Source organism: Pelodiscus sinensis, chromosome 11 (assembly GCF_049634645.1).
Source record: "Pelodiscus sinensis isolate JC-2024 chromosome 11, ASM4963464v1, whole genome shotgun sequence".
Taxonomy (NCBI): domain Eukaryota; kingdom Metazoa; phylum Chordata; order Testudines; family Trionychidae; genus Pelodiscus; species Pelodiscus sinensis.
In genome coordinates, this window is record NC_134721.1 from 38,756,546 (window position 1) to 38,775,138 (window position 18,593).

An 18,593-nucleotide genomic window follows, 5' to 3' on the forward strand; every position below is an offset into this window, starting at 1 on the left:
AACGTTTACATTTCTCATTTTCAGAGAGGATGTTCTGCTTAAACAATGTTCTGCTCAACTTAAAGCTATATTTCTTAAGTGAAAAACAGATGTGCATTTAATGTGTTTTTTCTAACTGCTTATTCAAAGGGCTATTGAGATGTAAAAATGTTTTAGTTATTTATCCAATACAATACCATTTGTAAGCATAACATCCTAAGCCTCTGTAAACATGCCAGTTTACTATAAATAGTCTATGCTCTGAAAGGGAGTCTTTACACACTTGGTATTTTAAATCTGTTACACTTAAAGGAAATAACCAAATATGGTGTTTTAATATATTCTGAGAACAAAATACATGTTGGCAAAAAAATGAAGGTTTTCTCATTGTAAAAAATTACTTAATGCAATACGCTTGTGTTACTTGATTCACATAAACTAAAATATATCCTTGCTATTATGACTTTTGCTAAGAAAAGAAACATCTTGATTGAACAGGAGACATCTGAAGAAACCAGGACCAGCACATTCATGCGCATGCACTTGCAGGCATACACACAATATTTCTGTACATTCTTTACAGTTAAAAAATATCAAGGCTGGAATCAATTTGCTTCAGTAGTTGAAGAGAGGTCTAATGAATTATCTAGCAATATATACATAAATGTTCAGTATTTTAGTAAGATGCTGGGATGATTTACAAAACAGATTGTATATGATTTTGCAAGGCTCAAAATTGTCTATTTCTAATTCTTGCAGTATTTTGTGCTGTATTTATGTTCACTTTTTAGTTACCAAATATAAAACTATATCTCCCCCAAAAATTTTAACTACATTTTTATCAGTGGTTCTACCTCCTAATCCTATGAAGAGAAAATAAAACTCCCTTTCACAGTCAGTAGGCAATTGGGAAAACAATGCTCTTCAGATGGTAACTCCCTGAGTCAATAAATTGAACTGCTATATTCTATAATTTAAAAAAAATGACCAGATCAGTTCAATTATATTGCAAAGATTTTACAAAAGACCATATAAGGAGATCTGCTATAAAAAGACACAAAATTCAACTATTTAAAATTTCCCTATTGGTTTCCAAAGGAAACTTACAATTCTGCATAAAAATTTTCCCCTGTAAGTTCAACTAGCTACTGAATTTTACAGGATTTTGATCTGTTTGACCAGTTTCAAAAATCTACATTCTCTGTTCAGATTAAACAATTATCCATCCCATACTTAAGTTTGGCATTTCTCCATTAGTTTCTCTATAAACTATAAAGCTTTACAGATTATTGACCTGCAAGTAGCAATGTGAGTAGAGCTGTGCTGAACAAGTTTATTAAGGTTATAAATTTTTATTAAAGGTCACTGACAGATTTATATTGACATCTATAAAGCTACGCTTGTTTTTATCAGTTGCACTTTTGCGCTGGTTAAAAAGAATTACTCAGCACATTTTTTTTTTATAGTTCACACATACAACTGAGTTCCTCCACTGACAATTCTTGTTTCCAATTCTGTGTAACATTCATAAATGAGTTGTCTGTATAATAACAATTTATGAATGTTTAGAGTGTTTCTTTCAAAGCACATTAAATAAAAGTTGGGAGAGTAGTTTCTCCATTTAATGAAGGAGACTATAAACAGCCACCTGCCTTGTTTATAGACTTCTCTATCTCACAGCTAAATAATCCTGTGTAAGATATAGATATTCAGTTGTATTGGTTACTTAATTGCCTTATTTTTTGCATTAGAACAGTTAAAAAGCACCATCTATTCTCCAGTGATACGCACAACCTGATTTTTTGTTTTTATTTCACATTAAAATGCATTTATTTGTTACAGGTAACATAAGATGGGTCAACTACTGAAACACACTTTTTTCTGTAGTTTTTGCATAATGATTATATATTATTAGTGCAGTATTAAAAAAGGACAAAATTACTCTACTATAAAGTTATGCTGAACACATGCTGTAGAGTAAGAAAAGATCAATTGTCAATTCTAAGCTTTCTGATCTCATTACAAGTTTCATTTTTTATAAATAGCATTAGGTTATACATGCATTCAAAGTCTTAATTCTCTTTGTTTGCACCTTATTATTATTGAATAAATGTTATCTGCTCTTGTTTTATCCAAGATTGCCAAAGAACATGTCACCAGTTGGAAAAAAAATTACAAGAATAGTAGCGCACTGATGTCTCTCAAACCAAATTTGAAATTTAAATTGGTTTTTTGACACAATCCTCTGGTCTTTCTATTTAACAACATTGTAACTCCTAGTAGACTGTGCTTCATTTCAAGATTACTCTTTTCCACATAATATATTTAGGTTGTAACTCTTTTGTACATTTATTTACATACATTGTACACTACAACAATGTAGGAGTTTTAACTAAATGTTATCATTAATATATCATGCACATTCTGTCCCTATTAGTTCATGGTTACTCAGAGTAAGCAAACGCTCAAATGAAAAATAATGTATAAAGTTATCAGAAAGTAGATGCAAGGCCAAATTCAGGCTCAATAATGAAATTCTGCAAAATGAAATGCCTGCTGATACAAAAGTACTGTTATTAACTGCCTGGATTCCATCTTGCAGCAGCCTCACCAACATACATTATCCAAAATAAATTGCTCTTGATAGAAGCAGGAATAAGCAGTTTGGATATTTCTAAAGGGTGTGGATAGTTAAGGGCATTTAAAGAGAAAAAATATACAAATCTTGATCCCCTTGAGCCTAGATCCTGCTTGTAGGATCTGCGTACAGAGGCATACAGACAGGATCTGCCGATGAAGGGTTCTGGGGTTGGCAGATCCCCGTCTAGACTGTGCCGACAATCACCTGATGGGCACAGTGTGGCAGCCATTTTGATTTAATGAAGCGGCGATTATTTAAATCGCAGTTTCATTTCCCTTTGCCATCCTAACTAATCTACATGGCTCCGTCGATTGAGCCATGTAGTCTAGACGTACCCTATGAGATAAGGTTGAATCTAACATGGTCCATCTCTGGGCACCCGATTTTGTAACGTCAAAGATCCATGTCCTTACTGGTGGAGGGGGGGAGAATCAAATGTAATCCAAAGTAGTATGTCCCCATTAGAGCGCCTACCATTGACTCAGAGAGCGATGCACCATGGATAGCTTTGCATTCTGGGCTATGCTCTTGGTGGCCGCTGAGACCAAAACTGTGCAGCAGGTGGTTATGAGCTCATGTCATCAGCATCCCATAATGCACTTGTTTAGTCCCTCCCCACTTGCAGGAGATCAATGGGAAGCAATGTGCTCATGCTTTTTTGTGCCTGGTTGCCCGCACAGACACCACAGCACTACAAGCCTCAAGCCCGGTTTACTCCAAACCATACTGATGCTGATGTATATCATGGTGCACCTAATAGTGCTCTACTTCAAGAGAGCACACATATCTCTCCACCAGGAAGAGGACGAGGACGTATCTCGGTTTGGCATGGAGTCACTGCTCCTGCAAGCCCTGATGCTGATGCTAGCACAGCCACCAGTCCTGTGGACACAGTGCAATGCCACTTCTGGCACCCTGAGACAAGCACAGGATGGTGGGACTGCATTGTGATGCAAATATGGAACAATAAGCAGTGGCTGCAAAACTTCTGAATATGCAAGGCTGCTTTCTTGGAACTCTGCGCTGGTTTTCTCCTGTGCTGAGGCACCAGAATACCTGAATGAGACCTGCTCTGACCTCTGGAAGTTTGCAATGCCCAACAGCTGTCAGTCAGAGTGGAGAAATCTCAGAGGGGCTGTTGTCATCCAATAGCCAATCTGTAAAATATGGGACCAGATTATCCCATCTCACCTTACAAACAAAGGGAAAGATTTGACAGGCCTTCCTCACAAAGATCCCCAATGGAAGAGTGGATGGAGTTACATGCATTTGTATGGAAAAGGGCGTTAGGCCTACTCCCAAACCAGGTGTATTCTGGGGTGCTGCTGCAGCACTTGAAATCTTGATCCCCAATGGCACTTCCCACACTGAATTCCAAGCACCCGCAGGCCGAAGCTTCAAACTTAATGTAAGGGGACTGTTACCCCCTTACTAAAACTCTGTGGGAGTTTTTTGGTTTACCAGCTTCAGAAGGGGAAGGGTTCATGAGACTGACAGACCCCAGAGACAATGGAAAGCAGTCAACACTCCAGCTCAGCCTGACTGACAGGTTGTAAGTGGGGATTGTTCTGGCTCTGTCTCTGAACAAACAAGCTGTGTGCAGAAGAGGTCCTGCAAAGACAGAGAGCTGAAAGAGGAGTACAAGAAGAAGTCCTGCAGCGACAGAACCAGACACAGACAGGCCAAGCAGGGCAGACCCTGTGTTGAGCAGCAGACTGGCAGTGCTCAGAAAGCCAAAAGGAACAGAGAAACAACACAAGGAGCTGGAACTGGCCAAGCAGCACAGCCTGCAGCTGGATGTGGTGAGCTACTGGGACCTGCAAAGTGTGGGGAAAGGCTCTGGACTGGGAGAGGGGTCTGGCCACTAAGAGACTGAGGCTGTGTGGTCACTGCCAGTGCAAGCGTGTCCAGCCTGCAGCCCCTTGCAGCACATCCAGGGCTTCTAAGGAAGAGACTGTGAACTGTCCTTACACTCTGCAGACTGCTGTGTTGATGTCCCTGTGCTACAGAGCAGGGCTGTGTGTTCTCATTTAACCATTCTCATTGTTTCTTATTCTATTCTCTTTAATCAGTTGATGTTTAATAAATTGTATTTGCTTTGAACCTTATGAAGTGGTCACTGGGCCAAGAAGGCCTGCAGTGTAAAGAGAGCACCTCGGAGTGGGGACACCCTAACTCCTGCCCCTAGTGACTACAAGGTCAGGGATTAAGCCCCAGGAAACCTGGGCCCAGCCTTGTTGGGGTTTCAAGGGCTCTGCTACTCAGGAGAGTGGAGGGGGAGCCCTCAGGATCAGGGAGCCGTGGGGTAAAGGAAGTGGGAGCGGGGACTCAGATCCTTTCGCTGGTTCATTTCACCGGGGTGTATAGAAGCCAGGAAAGTTCCCCACAAGAGCGGGACCATTCCCCCGCTTACATTAAGTACACCCCTCTCCACTAAGTAGCAGCCTCAATCCTCGGCCTGTCCATCCTTCCCAGCTTAAGCCCTGATCCCTCACACTTAACTCCCGCAAAGCTGAAGCCACAAGCAACCTCTGCAGGGCTGAAAGCAGGAGTTGAGGGGCTGAAGTCCTGATCCCCACCCCCCAAAAAACTAGGGTTGCCAGATGGTTTCAACAAAAATACTGGACACACTTGGCATTACATCCCAATCTACATCACATCTTATTTAGAAAATACTGGACGTTTATATTTTCTCATTTATATTTTCTCAATTTGTTTCCCAGACAGAAAGCTCAAATACTGGACTGTCTGGTTCAAAATCAGACACCTGGCAACCCTACAAAAAACTGAAGACAGAAGCAGCATGGCTGAATTCTGGATCCCCAGCTCTCCTTGCGCAGCAGAAGCCCCCAAGTCCATGGGCAGAGCTGGGGGCACTGGGGATGTTGTCCTCCCCTCCCCCCCAAAAAACTTCAGTGGAAGTGCAGGGCACAGTTTTGAGTCAGGAAGCTGGAGCCAGAAAGAGTGGGGCAGCTGCTCCTTTGGCTGGTGCCATGGCACAAGCAGTGGTGGTGTTCCCTCCTCTCCTGCCACTGCTGCTGGTGCAGGGGTTTGAAGCTGCCCTTCAGCTTCTAGCTCCTTTTGCTCATGCAGCCAGTAAGAGCCACAGAGGTGGGGGACCCAGAGCCATGGCTAGAAGAGACCTCAGGGAACAGGGGGACCACAAAGCCCTCCTGGCCCACAGCCTCTAGGTGCCCTTTCTCTGAACCTTGAGGTATCCTCCTGTCTGCACATAGCCCCTAGCCCCTGGCCACACATAGCCTTTAGCTATCCCCTGCCTGCCCTGAGCCACCCCTTGACCACACACACAGTCCCTGGCTGCTCCCTCCAATGGGGTAAACACAAACATTGACTTGTCTTCTCTCTCATGTGAAACTTCGGATATGCAGAAGCTTCGGGGGTAGCCGCATTAGTCTGTACAGGATACACTTAAAAAACAACAAATGGTCTGGTAGCATTTTATAGACTAACAAAACATGTAGATGGTATCATGAGCTTTCATGGGTATAGCCCACTTCTTCAGATGCAGTGAGGATTCCTATATCAATTGATAGGGAAGCTTCTCTTAGTGAAACGCTTGTTGGTTTGTGTGCAGACAATGCCAATACAAATATTGATGGTGCTATATGTGCTGGGAAAAACAATGTATGGAAAAAAGTGCAAGTCAAACTAGGGGAAGACATCTTTGTTGTGGTTGCGATGCTCATATCATTCATAGAGCAAGGCAGCACACAATTCCTTTCTCTTTGACCAGCACTATACCAAATTTTGTTGATTGTTGATGGGCACAAGGCATATTTTTCTCTGCAGACACATGCCCAACAATGTTCAAGAAAGTCTTCAATGACTCTTGCACAAAACTGGGGCTTGCTTTGACTAGTAAGCAAACAGACGGACTCCATAGCAGGTAGAGGCAATTGAGAAAAATGATTCCACTGCTCGTTCATACCCTTCCAAATAATTTAGCCTGGGGCTCAGAGAAATGTGTGTCATATCACAGACAAATACCCTGCTGCAGTCTTTGGTTGAGGGTGGGGAAATTAAGGAACAGTAATTTTACAATGCAAGAATTTTTATTCAACGACTCTAAAGTATTTTGAACACTGGAAACCTGCCTTTGAGTGCACATAAAACTTCAGTGGTTCTTGTAAGAAGGATGCTGATGTGAGATAACGTATAAAGCAGTCTTGCTTTTGTCACACAAGAATTCCCACTCGAGATGACATGAGAATAGATTAGCAGAAATTTTTTGACAAATGGACAAATGCAAAATCAATAATGTCCTGTCACATATCTGACTGGAACACTCAGAAAACCCCCATTTCTGAAAGGTGGTGGAACATTTCTCAAGAGGTGGACAATAAAACAATAGAATGCTCAGATTTGGAAAGAATGTTGAGTTCATTTTGTGTTTGCCGGGTGCCACAGCTCCTGTGGAACGTGTCATTTCAGTAATGCAGTTTGATCAGCTGAAAAGTCACATAATGTTTCTCACATGAAGGCTATTTTATTTGTGTGAGTGAATTTTGACCCGGATTGTGCCACATTTTATGACAAGTTGCTAAAAAACAAGTGGATCCTTTGAAAAATAGATTTACATGACAAATACAATCCATAACAAGGGGTATGTCTACACTATGAAGTTAATTCGAACTAACGGACCTACCCCCTGGCTAATACCACTCCATCGACCCAACCTCCATCACTTTCATCTCACTTCTCTTTAAACTCTGTTCTAGTTCTAGCCTTCACAGCCTCCTGCAGCAAGGAGTTCCACAGGTTGACTCTTTGCTTTGTGAAGAACAACTTTCTGTTACTAGTTTGAAGCCTGCTACCCATTCCTTTCCTTTGGTGTCCTCTAGTCCTTCTATTATGGGAACTAATGAAGAACTTTTTTTGATGCACCCTCTCCACCCCACTCATGCTTTTATAGACCTCTATCATATCCCCCCTCCGTCTCCTCTTTTCTAAGCTGAGAAGTCCCAGTCTCTTTAGTCTCTCTTCATATGGGACCTGTTCCAAACCTCTGATCATTTTAGTTGCCCTCCCCTCTCCCACCCTCTCTCTTCCCCTCTCCCACCTCCTTTTCCCAGTCTCCCCAAGTTTTGTTCAATAAAGAGAGATTCTATTTTTGACCACATGTTTTCCTTATTTTGTACATCAGGAAGGGGGGCTAGGGAAGGGTAAGTGGAAGGAGGTGAGGGAGGAATGGGGTACGAGCCCCCGATGGGGAGGACTGGGCTGGCTCTGCGGGCTTCTGGGGGTGGAAGCTCTCCTGCAGCCCCCCAATTGCTCCCTCTCCCCAGATGGCAGCCTGCGGCAAGTGCAGCCGGGGTGATGGCCAAGTGCTGTGATGTGCCCAGTGTGGGCACTCAGGGCACTCCAAGCCAGGACTGCTTTGCAAGCGGGGCACCCCTGAGAACTGTCTGTCCAGGGTGGGGGTCGGGTCCCTTTAAGCACAGCCCTTGGCTAGCCTGAGGCAGCAGCTCCACGCTCTAAGTCCTCATCTGATGCCCTGCCGGCACTGCTTCCGGCCATCCTTAACCCCGGTTCAGGGTCCACTTAATGTGGACATGCTAGTTCGAATTAGCAAAACGCTAATTCAAACTAGTTTTTTAGTCTGGATGTGTTAGTTCGAATTAGCTTAGTTCGAATTAACTAATTCAAACTAAGTTAGTTCGAATTAGCGCTGTAGTGTAGACATACCCAAACTGTGGAGGGAGCAAGATGAGGACAACACAGGCATGTCTAAACAGTAATAACCATCTAATTACAAATATATGTTTTCAATTTTTTACCTGTCGGGATCTACTGGTAGATCTTGGAGCCTCTGACAGGTGATCCTGACTGGTTTGGCCAAGAGGCTCTCAAGTGCCAGCACTTCACCTGCCCGTCCCCCCACTGCTGCACATCTCCTGCCCTTTGTCTTGGAGCTTCCTTCTCCCACGTCCAGGAAACCTCCTGCTTTCTGTGCAGGGCAGGGGAGAGAGAGGAGGGGTGCTGAAGTCAGGGTGCCCCCTCCACTCTGTATCCTTTCTCCACAAAGCAGAGAGGGGGCACAACAGGACTTAGGATGGAGTTTGCTAACTGCTTCAGGGATTGGTCCAGTACAGGTGAGCCTGCCTTAGCCCCACTGCACCACCAACCAGGAGCTCCCAGTCAGGGCCTACATCCTGAAACCCTATCCCAGTCATGAATCCTCTCCTGCACCCCAACCCCTTGCTCCAGTCACAAGCACCTCTCCATCCAAATGCCACCCCAGGGTATGTCTACACTACCACCCTAGTTCGAACTAGGGTGGTTAATGTAGGCAACCGAAGTTGCAAATGAAGCACGGGATTTAAATATCCCGGGCTTCATTTGCATCTTGCCGGGCGCCGCCATTTTTAAAGCCCCAGTAGTTCGGACTCAGTGCCCGCGGCTACACGCAGCACGGAGTAGGTAGTTCGGATTAGGCTCTCTAATCCGCGGGCACGAGTCCAAACTACCGGGGCTTTAAAAATGGCGGTGCCCGGCAAGATGCAAATGAAGCCCGGCATATTTAAATCCTGGGCTTCATTTGCAACTTCGGTTGCCTACATTAACCACCCTACTTTGAACTAGGGTGGTAGTGTAGACATACCCCCAGAGCCTGCAACTCCGGCACCTCAACTGCCTGCCCCAAGCTCAGCTCAGAGCCCCTCTCACACTCCAGATCCCTTAATCCAAGACCATAGCCTGCACCCCAACCCTCTGCCCCAGCCTGGTGAAAGTGAGTGAGGATGGGCAAGAGAGGGAGGATAGAGTAAGGAGGGGTGGTGCCTTGGAGAAGAGGCAGGAAGGAGGTGGGACAAGGGTATTTACATTTGAGGTAGATCTTGGATTGCACTTAAACTCAAAACATGATCTCATGCTTAAAAAGGTTGGAGACCACTGTACTAGAGGATTTACTCAGTGTTGCACTGGTATTTGTGGGGAACCAGCTAGGAGGCAGGGAATGTGGCAGTAAGGGTAGGGAGCTGGGAGGTACGTGGAGGACTCGGGGTAGGGGTTGGGGTTGCACGGCAGGGGACTCAGGGAAGAGAACTCAGGTCAGGAAGTGGGGTTGCAGGGCAGGGACCTCAGGGCAGGGGGTGGAAGGTGTGGGGGGCTGAGGGCCAAGGATGGGGGCACAGGAGACAAGGTAGGAGACGGGGGCTCTGGGCATGGGACGGGAGGAGGGGACTCAGCATAGGGAATGTGCAGGAATTCGGGGGGGAGCTCAGGTCAAGAGGCTCAGGGCACTGAGATGGGAGGTTACTGGGGCTGTCCATTATGGTGAATGTGGCACTGTTCCATCTGTGGCTCCTCCGTGAGTGCGGAGGAGATCAAGTGCAGCTGGAGGGACCCTGCGTGAGCCAGGACAGCTCGTGCTGCGTCCCCCCTGCACTGTCAGCTCTTAATCCATTTTAAAGGCAGAGGTTCATCTGGGACAACGTGTGAGCCGGGAGTCAGCTGATTCCAGGCTCACAACTGCTCCCCGCTACCCAGTGTGCCTCACAGAGACAGTGCTGGGGGGAACCAGATTTTAAGCCAGCTCCCTTCAGCACTGCCTGCCTTAGCCCCACTGCACCACTACCCAGGAGCTACTGGAGGTAAGCAGTGCCCAGCACTGGCTCCTGCTCCCCTCCACCCTGTCTCTGATAGAGGCAGCAAAGGGGGGAGAAGCGACTCATCAACAAGTCACTTACATCCCTTTTGGGGATCATAGCCCCCCAGTATCTACTACTGTGGGGCATGAGGTTACACTGTCCAGCCCCAGGGTGGTCCCAAGGGGGCCACAGCTCTGGGGCTGGTGGCTGTTACCATTTAGGACAGGGGTGGGCAAATACCAGCCCACACACCAGATCCAATCTGCCAGGGTTAGCCCCTCGTGGACCCCCATAATGCCTTATTTGCCTCCACCTCTGCAGGTACAGGGGATCACATCTCCCTTTGGCCACAGATCTCTGCTCCCTGCCAAAGGGAGATGCAATCACCTGTACCTGCGGAGGTGCAGGCAAATAGAGAAGCAATGGCCCATCAGAGGCTAACCATGGTGAACTGCCACCATTTTATTGCCCACCACTGGTTTAGAAGGTGTTTGTGAACAAATGGACTCATGGATGGATGGACAGATAAATGTACATTTCTAAAATAGAAACATGATAATGCAGTGTATCTTTTAATGGGGATTCAGTGAACTTAATGCTATTCTGAATGTTTGTGCTGCATCGCTTTGATTGAATTGCTGTTGAACCTCACTTAAAATCAGAACAATTTTACCAGGTGTCCCATATTTTGCATAGGGTAAATATGGTCACCCTACCCTGGCTCCCTCTCCATGGTTCCTTGGCAGCATACAAAAAACCAGGAGGGGATATATTCAAAGAGGGGTGATGCACAGATCTGGAGAGTCATAGATCTGGAGGGACTCAGGCTGTGTCTACACTACAGAGGTTTTTTTGGGGAAAAACAGCAGTTTTTCTGAAAAAACTTCACTTACATCCACACTGCAATCGTGTTCTTTTGGGAAAAAAAATTGAAAGAATAGAGGGGTTTTTCCGACATTGGTAACCTCCTTCTACGAGGAAGAAGCTTTTTTCTGAAAGAGCTCTTTTTCAAAAAGGTGTGTGTGGACAGGGAAGAGGGAGTTCTTTTGAAAGAAGAGGAAAGAAGAAAAAGCACAGGTGCCCTGGTGGCCTCTCCGTCCGTAGTAATCACAGCTTAAATGCGAGATTGTGTCCACACTGAATGGATACTGTCGAAAAAGCAGATCATTTTTGAAGATCTTTGACAGTGTGGATGCTGTCTTTCAGAAGAAAGCTTTTTTGGAAGATCTCTTCCGGAAAAGCTTCTTCTGAAAGAAGCCTGCAATCTAGACATAGCCTCAAATAGCCTATGGCTTTTTGGCTCTTAGTTTACTTCCCTGCCTTTTAGTAAAATCTTTCTAATCTCTTGGCTTTCAAGTGCAAAATACTTGACTTCTTGAAGAAATCTTCAATAAATTATGAGTAAAAGATTCAGATTCCCTCCCTTCCCCCATTCACCTTGTATTCTGAAAGAGCCCAACAAGTGTTTTAATTCTAGGAAAGCAAATTTGCACCTTTCACGTACACAGAGTGATTTCTATCTTCCTATTCTCTGAAAAATTAATATACCAGTCACACTCAGAAGACAAACTTTGCAACTCCACAGGGAGATACTTCAATAAAAAGAGTGGAGACTGGCACTGCTAGAGAGGAGAATGGGACACTGGGATGAAGAACTGGGGTGAGAAAGAGATAGGGACGCCTTGGAGAGGATAGCATAAAGGAGTCAAATTTGGAAAGACTGGGCAGAAGTATCTATGATCACCAGAGCACACTTCTCCATGGTCTACGATGGCACCTGATATTCCTGAGTCTCACCATTTCTCTGTCAGAAAAGATCCATGAAACCCACTGTCAAAAGGTCCCATTCCCTTATTGTGTTGGACCTCACAGAGGATGAGAACTTACTGTCACTATCAGTTACTCCATTAGCTCAAGAGGCAAATGGAGGTCCGTGTAATAGAGACAATGATACCAACTCTGCTAATGAATTATATGAGTGCAAATATCATTCTACATGATGAATTTTTTCCATCTGTTTTCTAATAAACCTAGGAAATTACATTGAAAAGAATATTATGAAGGTTGTAAAGTCAAGCACTCAAACACTAGGAAATGTCAGAATTGAAGTTGCCTGTGCAACATTAGTTCAGCCCTCTTGTGGGTATGTATTCGGCAGCAGCGGTTCTCAAACTTTTTGGGCTCCGGAGCCCTTTACATAAAAATTTTAGCAGAGCCCCAGCGGTCCACTGATTGTATGTGTTGTACCTATTGATGTTTCCAGTTTGTCAACCTCGCAGAACCCCTGGAGATGTCTCGTGGAGCCCTGGGGCTCCGCGGAGCACAGTTTGAGAAACACTGTATTAGGGGATGTAGTCTAACTACAGGCAGTCCCCGGGTTACGTACAAGATAGGGACTGTAGGTTTGTTCTTAAGTTGAATCTGTATGTAAGTCAGAACTGGCGTCAGCCGCTGCTGAAACTGATCAGTTTCAACCAAGGCTGAATCTGGACGCCAGTTCTGACTTACATACAGATTCAACTTAAGAACCCCAGGCGTCCCCAAGTCAGCTGATGCTGAAACTGATCAGTGGCTGATTCCAGGAAGCCTGGGGCAGAGCAACTCTGCCTCGGGCTTCCTGTAGACAGCCCCTGGTCAGTTTCAGCAGCGGCTGACTTGGGGATGCCTGAGGCAGAGCAGCTGGGGTGCTGCTGGGTTGCTCCAGTAGCACCGCTCCTCGGCGCTACTGGAGCAACCCAGCAGCACCCCAGCTGCTCTGCCCCAGGCGCCCTGATTCAGCCGCTGCTGAAACTGACCAGCAGCGGCTGAATCAGGACGCCTGGGGCAGAGCAGCTGGGGTGCTGCCGGGTTGGTACAGTAGCGCTGAGGAACGGCGCTGCGGGACCAACCCGGCAGCGCCCCAGCTGCTCTACCCCAGGCGTAGGCAAGAAAAGCCTGGTCTGCTGGGGGGGGGAGGAGGGGCACTAGCTGCACCCCCCCCCCTCCAGCAGACCAGGGAGACGCGGGTGGCGGGACCGCCCGCGTCCTCCACGGCTTTGCTCCATCTCCCTGGTCTGCTGACCTGGGAGACGGGGAGCAAAGCCTTGGAGCATGCCCGCAGCGGGACAGCCCAGGCACGCCCGGGCTGTCCCGCTGCGGGCGTGCTCCGCGGCTTTGCTCCGCGTCTCCCTGGTCTGCTGGGGGGGGGGGCTCCCCCCCCAGCAGACCAGGGAGACGTAGAGCAGCTTTTCTCGCCCCGGAGGACGGGGGCGGCGGGACTGCAGTGCATCTGGGCGTCCCGCCGCTCCAGTCCTCCGGGGCGAGAAAAGCCCCGTTCGTAACTGCGGATCCGACATAAGTCGGATCCACGTTACTCGGGGACTGCCTGTACATGATCACATGCCAATGCCTGTAACTACATTACATTTTAATATATTATTATATTCAGCCTGTAGCACCACTGTTCCTCTTTAGCTGAAGCACTTATCTAATGTATTTGTCTAGTCTGTATTCATTTCCTTTAAAATTGCAAAATTAAATGGCCATTTAATTCCTAAAGTTAATATGATTTCCACTATTTTGAGTCATTTTGCTCAATTTCTTAGGCCAGAAGTGGTCTAAATTAGGCCCGGGCACCAGATCTGGCCTGCCAAGCATTTCTCTCCTGCCCACCCAGCTGATTAGCAGAGGGTGCATATTTACAGCTGGCAGTTTGTATTCAGCTGCCCCTTCCCACCTTGCTCCATCCTGCAGCCAGGATTCTCCTGCTAGCCGAGCAGAGTGCATGGTGGGAGGAGGGAGGATGGATGGGAGAGGGGAGTGCAAAAGTCAGGCTGTCCCCCTGGCCCTGTTCCCCATCTCTGTAAAACAGTGAACGGGGAAAGGGAAACATGCACCAGAGCTGCTCCAATCTAAAGCATGGATGGTAAGTGACTCAGGAGTGCCTGTTTTAAGAGGCCATGCACTAGGGAAGTCAGCATGTAGATGACTACATGATTAATTGATAAGCCTAGGCTTATTGGTTAATCCTCTCGACTACGCACATTCCCCCCTTGCTGCCTCTATATCAGAGGCAGCAAGGAGAGGAGGCGATGCTCCCCATTGTGCTGCCTCTGATAGAAAGGCAGCAGTATGGAGGGAGAGGGGCCCGCTCTCCACGTGTGCATGCTGTGTGGACCCACCTGCCTCCCCTTGCTGCCTCCTACAGAGACGGTGGGGGGGCAGGCAGGAGCCAATGTTTGCCATGGACAGAGGCTGCTCAGGCAACCCACAGAGGCAGCAAGGGTTGGAAAGAGAGAAATCGATACGCCACTCAACTATCCAATAAGCTTATGCTTATCAAGTAGTCGACCATTCGCTAGCATCCCTACAGTGCATAAAGTATTTGATAAAGACTTGCAATTTAAGAATCCTACTAGAAATAGTAGGTTGTAAATCTAGGACCTAGTCAAAAAGGCAAACCAACCAACAAGGGTGTCTTCTCAAAGAACAGGGCACCTCTTCCTTCTTAAAATAACCAATCTGATACAGGACATGATCTTTATCACAAGAAAACAAACTGTGCAAGGTATTTATGTTTATGACCTGAATATATATAAATAATATATGTTCCTTATTCAGGATATCACAAAGAGGAGCAGTGCTTAGGAAGTGTTATCGGAGCTATAAACCAAGTATATCCCTCTTTGCAAAGAGAAATCAGTATCATGGGGAATTCCATGGAATTAATGAGAATAGGCTTATAAATATGAATATGAAAGTACTGGAAAATGCTTTAGAAATATTTCTTGTGAGATCTCATTGGAAAGTTTGTAAGCTAATGAATATGATTATCCCACGTGTTCGCATGTATCATTCCTGTATTTGAAATTATATATGAAGTATAAACCTGTGTTATTAATGTAGTTATACAAAGTGATGTCCATTAGTGCTACTCAAGGAACTTAATGGCCCAATTCTCAGGACATCGATCTGTACATAGACTTTTTCCTGTAAGCCTGGGAGAAGGGGTATGGTTAGTCCCAACAAGACATATGGCCATGTCTCCTGATGCTGACACCCATCTTGGATGCTAGACTATTCCACTGAACGTAAGGGAAAAAACATTTAAACTGAGCACAGGGACGCCACCTTATGCAAAAGCTATTTAAGGGTTGGGAGTGAGGCAATCAAGGTCATCAGTTTTCCCTTGTTTCCAGCAGTCATTTTAGATAGGATAGCATCTGCAAGTTGTGCATATTTATATTTATAAGCCAATTTTCATAAAGCAGGGGGGAGAGAACTGTAACAATGGTATAAGCTTCTTTTGAGTTGTATAACTGCAAATAGTTTGCATCTAAATGCTAATCTTCACGTAATAACTGATATCATTTTTATATGGCTATTAAGATGTACATACTAATATAGCAAGGTTCTTTGATGTTGTAACTAGTTACTATGATAAAAGCCATTTCAATATAAAAACAAGTACATTAATTCAGGAATTAATTATGTATTGAGCAATGTTTAAGAATCATTTTAACCAAACATAGGAAGGCAGTGCCCACTACACTTTTCATTCAAGAGAAGTGAGGATCTGTCTGGCTAGCTGAAAGAAACGGTTTGTTTCCCCTTGAAGGACTCCCTTGTAACAGAGAGGAGAAAGGGAAAAGTTTTGGGGGATGAACAGGAAGCTGGGGGCAGAACATGAGAAGGCCACTGCACTGCCATTTTTGCTGATAGGAAAAGTGGGGATGGGTTCATAGAATCATAGAACACTAGAACTGGAAAGGACCTCAAAAGGTCATCAAGCCTAGTTCCCTGCCATCACGACCAAACCCCCTATGTAATTTATTCCAGTGTTTAACCATCCTGACAGTTAGGAACTTTTTCCTAATGTCCAACCTAAACCTCCCTTGCTGCAGTTTAAGCCCATTGCTTCTTGTTCTATCCTCAGAGGCCAAGGAGAATATTTTTTCTCCCTCCTCCTTATATCGCCCTTTTAGATACTTGAAAATCACTATCATGTCCCCTCTCGGTCTTCTCTTTACTAAACTAAATAAGCCCAGTTCTTTCAGTCTTCCCTCATAACTCATGTTCTGTAGACCTTTAATCATTTTTGTTGCTCTTCTCTGGACCTTCTCCAATTTCTCTATATCTTTCTTGAAATGCGGTGCCCAGAACTGGACACAATACTCCAACTGAGGCCTAATCAGTGCAGAGTAGAGCAGAAGAATGACTTCTCGTGTCTTGCTCACAACACTTCAGTTAATGCATCCCAGAATCATGTTTGCTTTTTTTTGCAAGTGTCATACTGATTTATGTTTAACTTGTAGTTCACTAAGATCCCTAAATCCCTTTCAGCAGTACTCATTCCTAGATAAATTACTTCCCATTCTGTATGTGTGAAACTGACTGTTCCTTCCTAAGTGGAGTACTTTGCACTTGTCGTTATTAAACTTAATTCTGTTTACTTCAGACCATTTCTCTAGTTTGTCCAGATCATTTTGAATTTTGACCTTATCCTCCCAAGCACTTGCACCCCCTCCCAACTTGGTATCATCTGCAAATTTTATAAGTGTACTCTCTATGCCATCATCTAAATAATTGCTGAAGATACTGAACAGAACTGGACCCAAAACAGACGCCTGTGGAACCCCACTTGTTATGCCCTTCCAGTATGATTGTGAAACATTAATAACTACTCTCTGAGAATGGTTATCCAGCCAGTTATGCATCCAGCTTATAGTTGCTCCACTTAGGTTGCATTTCCCTAATTTATTGATAAGAAGGTCATGTGAGACCATGTCAAATGCCTTACTAAAGCCTAAGTGTAAGGGGACTGTTAGCCCCTTACTAAAACTCAGTGGGAGTTTTTTGATGGCCACCTCCCAGTCTCCCAGTACCAAAAGGGGAAAAGGTCCATGAGAAATCAGGGCCCTGAGATTGACAGACCCCAGGGACAATGGGCAGAGACCAACACTCCAGCTCAGCCTGATTGACAGGTTGGACAGAGCAATGAGAGAATTAGAAGGGCAGGTCCCATCCTCCATGTGAGCTGGGGTTTTCTGGGTCTCTGTGAGAAGAGGAGAGAGAGCTGAGAAGAGCAGCAGGAAAAGCAAGCTGTGTGGAGAGACAGGCCTGCAGTGTCAGAGCCAGATACACACAGCCCCAGGAGCGTAAGCTGTATTGAGGGGCAGACCTTCTGTGACAGAGCCACACACACAGCCCAAGGAGCGCAGGCCCTGTGCTGAGCAGCACACCTGCAGTGACCAGAGAGCCAAAGGGGTCAGAGAAGCAACATAGTCTGCAGCTGGGTGTGGTGAGCAACTGGGACCAGCAAAGGGGGGGGAAAGAGGCTCTGAGCAGGGACATGCCACCAGCCAAGAGACCCTGCAGGCCAGACTTGGAGAGGGATTGTAACTCCAACTGGGAGAGGGTCCTGCCATCTAAAGCCTGAGGCCGTGTGGTCACTGCGGGTACGTCTAGACTACATGGCTCCATCGACGGAGCCATGTAGATTTGTTTGTTCGGCAAAGGGAAATGAAGCCGCGATTTAAATAATCACGGCTTCATTTAAATTTACATGGCTGCCCCGCTCTGCCGATCAGCTGTTTGTCGGCAGATCGGGGCAGTTTGGACGCTCCCCTGTCAACATGAAAGCCCTTTATCGACCTCCCCGGTAAACCTCATCCTACGAGGCATAACGGGGAGGTCGATAAAGGGCTTTCAGGTCAGCGCGGGAGCGTCTAGACTATCGCACTGAGCCGACAAACAGCTGATCAGCTGTTCCTCGGTTCAGCGCGGCACCCATTTAAATTTAAATGTTAGCCCCTTTAAATAATTTAAATTTAAATAATCGCGGCTTCACTTCCCTCTGCTGATCAGCCTAATCTACATGGCTCCATCGACGGAGCCATATAGTTTAGACACACCCTGCCAAAGCAAGCGTGTCCAACCTACAGCCCCCCTGCAGCACTGCCAGGGCCTGAGAAAGAGCCCTGGGACCTATAAGGAACAGACTGTGAACTGTCCTTACACTCTGCAGACTGCTGTTTGTGATGTCCCCGTGCTACAGAGCAGGACTGTGTGTTCTCATTTAACCTTTCTCGTTTTTCCTTATTCTTTTCTTTTTAATCAGTTGTTTAATAAATTGTATTTGCTTTGAACTGTATGAAATGATCACTGGGCCAAGAAAGCATGAACTAGCCTCTGCCCCAACCGACTATAAAGTCAGGGATTAAGCCTCAGAAAACCTGGGCCCAGCCTTGTTGGGATTTCGAGGACTCTGCTACTCAGGAGAGTGGAAGGGGAGCCCTCAGGGTCAGGGAGGCCATTGGGTAAAGTAAGTGGGAGCGGGGACTCAGATCCTTTCACTGGTCCATTCACCGGGATAGTATAGAAGC

At 45.9% G+C, this 18,593-nt stretch overlaps 1 protein-coding gene across 1 annotated transcript in view; it reads right to left on the minus strand.

Moving 5' to 3' along the window:
• Positions 1–18,593, minus strand: part of LOC102448489 (plasma membrane calcium-transporting ATPase 2) — an 858,088-nt gene that overhangs the window by 819,852 nt on the left and 19,643 nt on the right. The gene's annotated exons all lie outside the window — the stretch shown is intronic.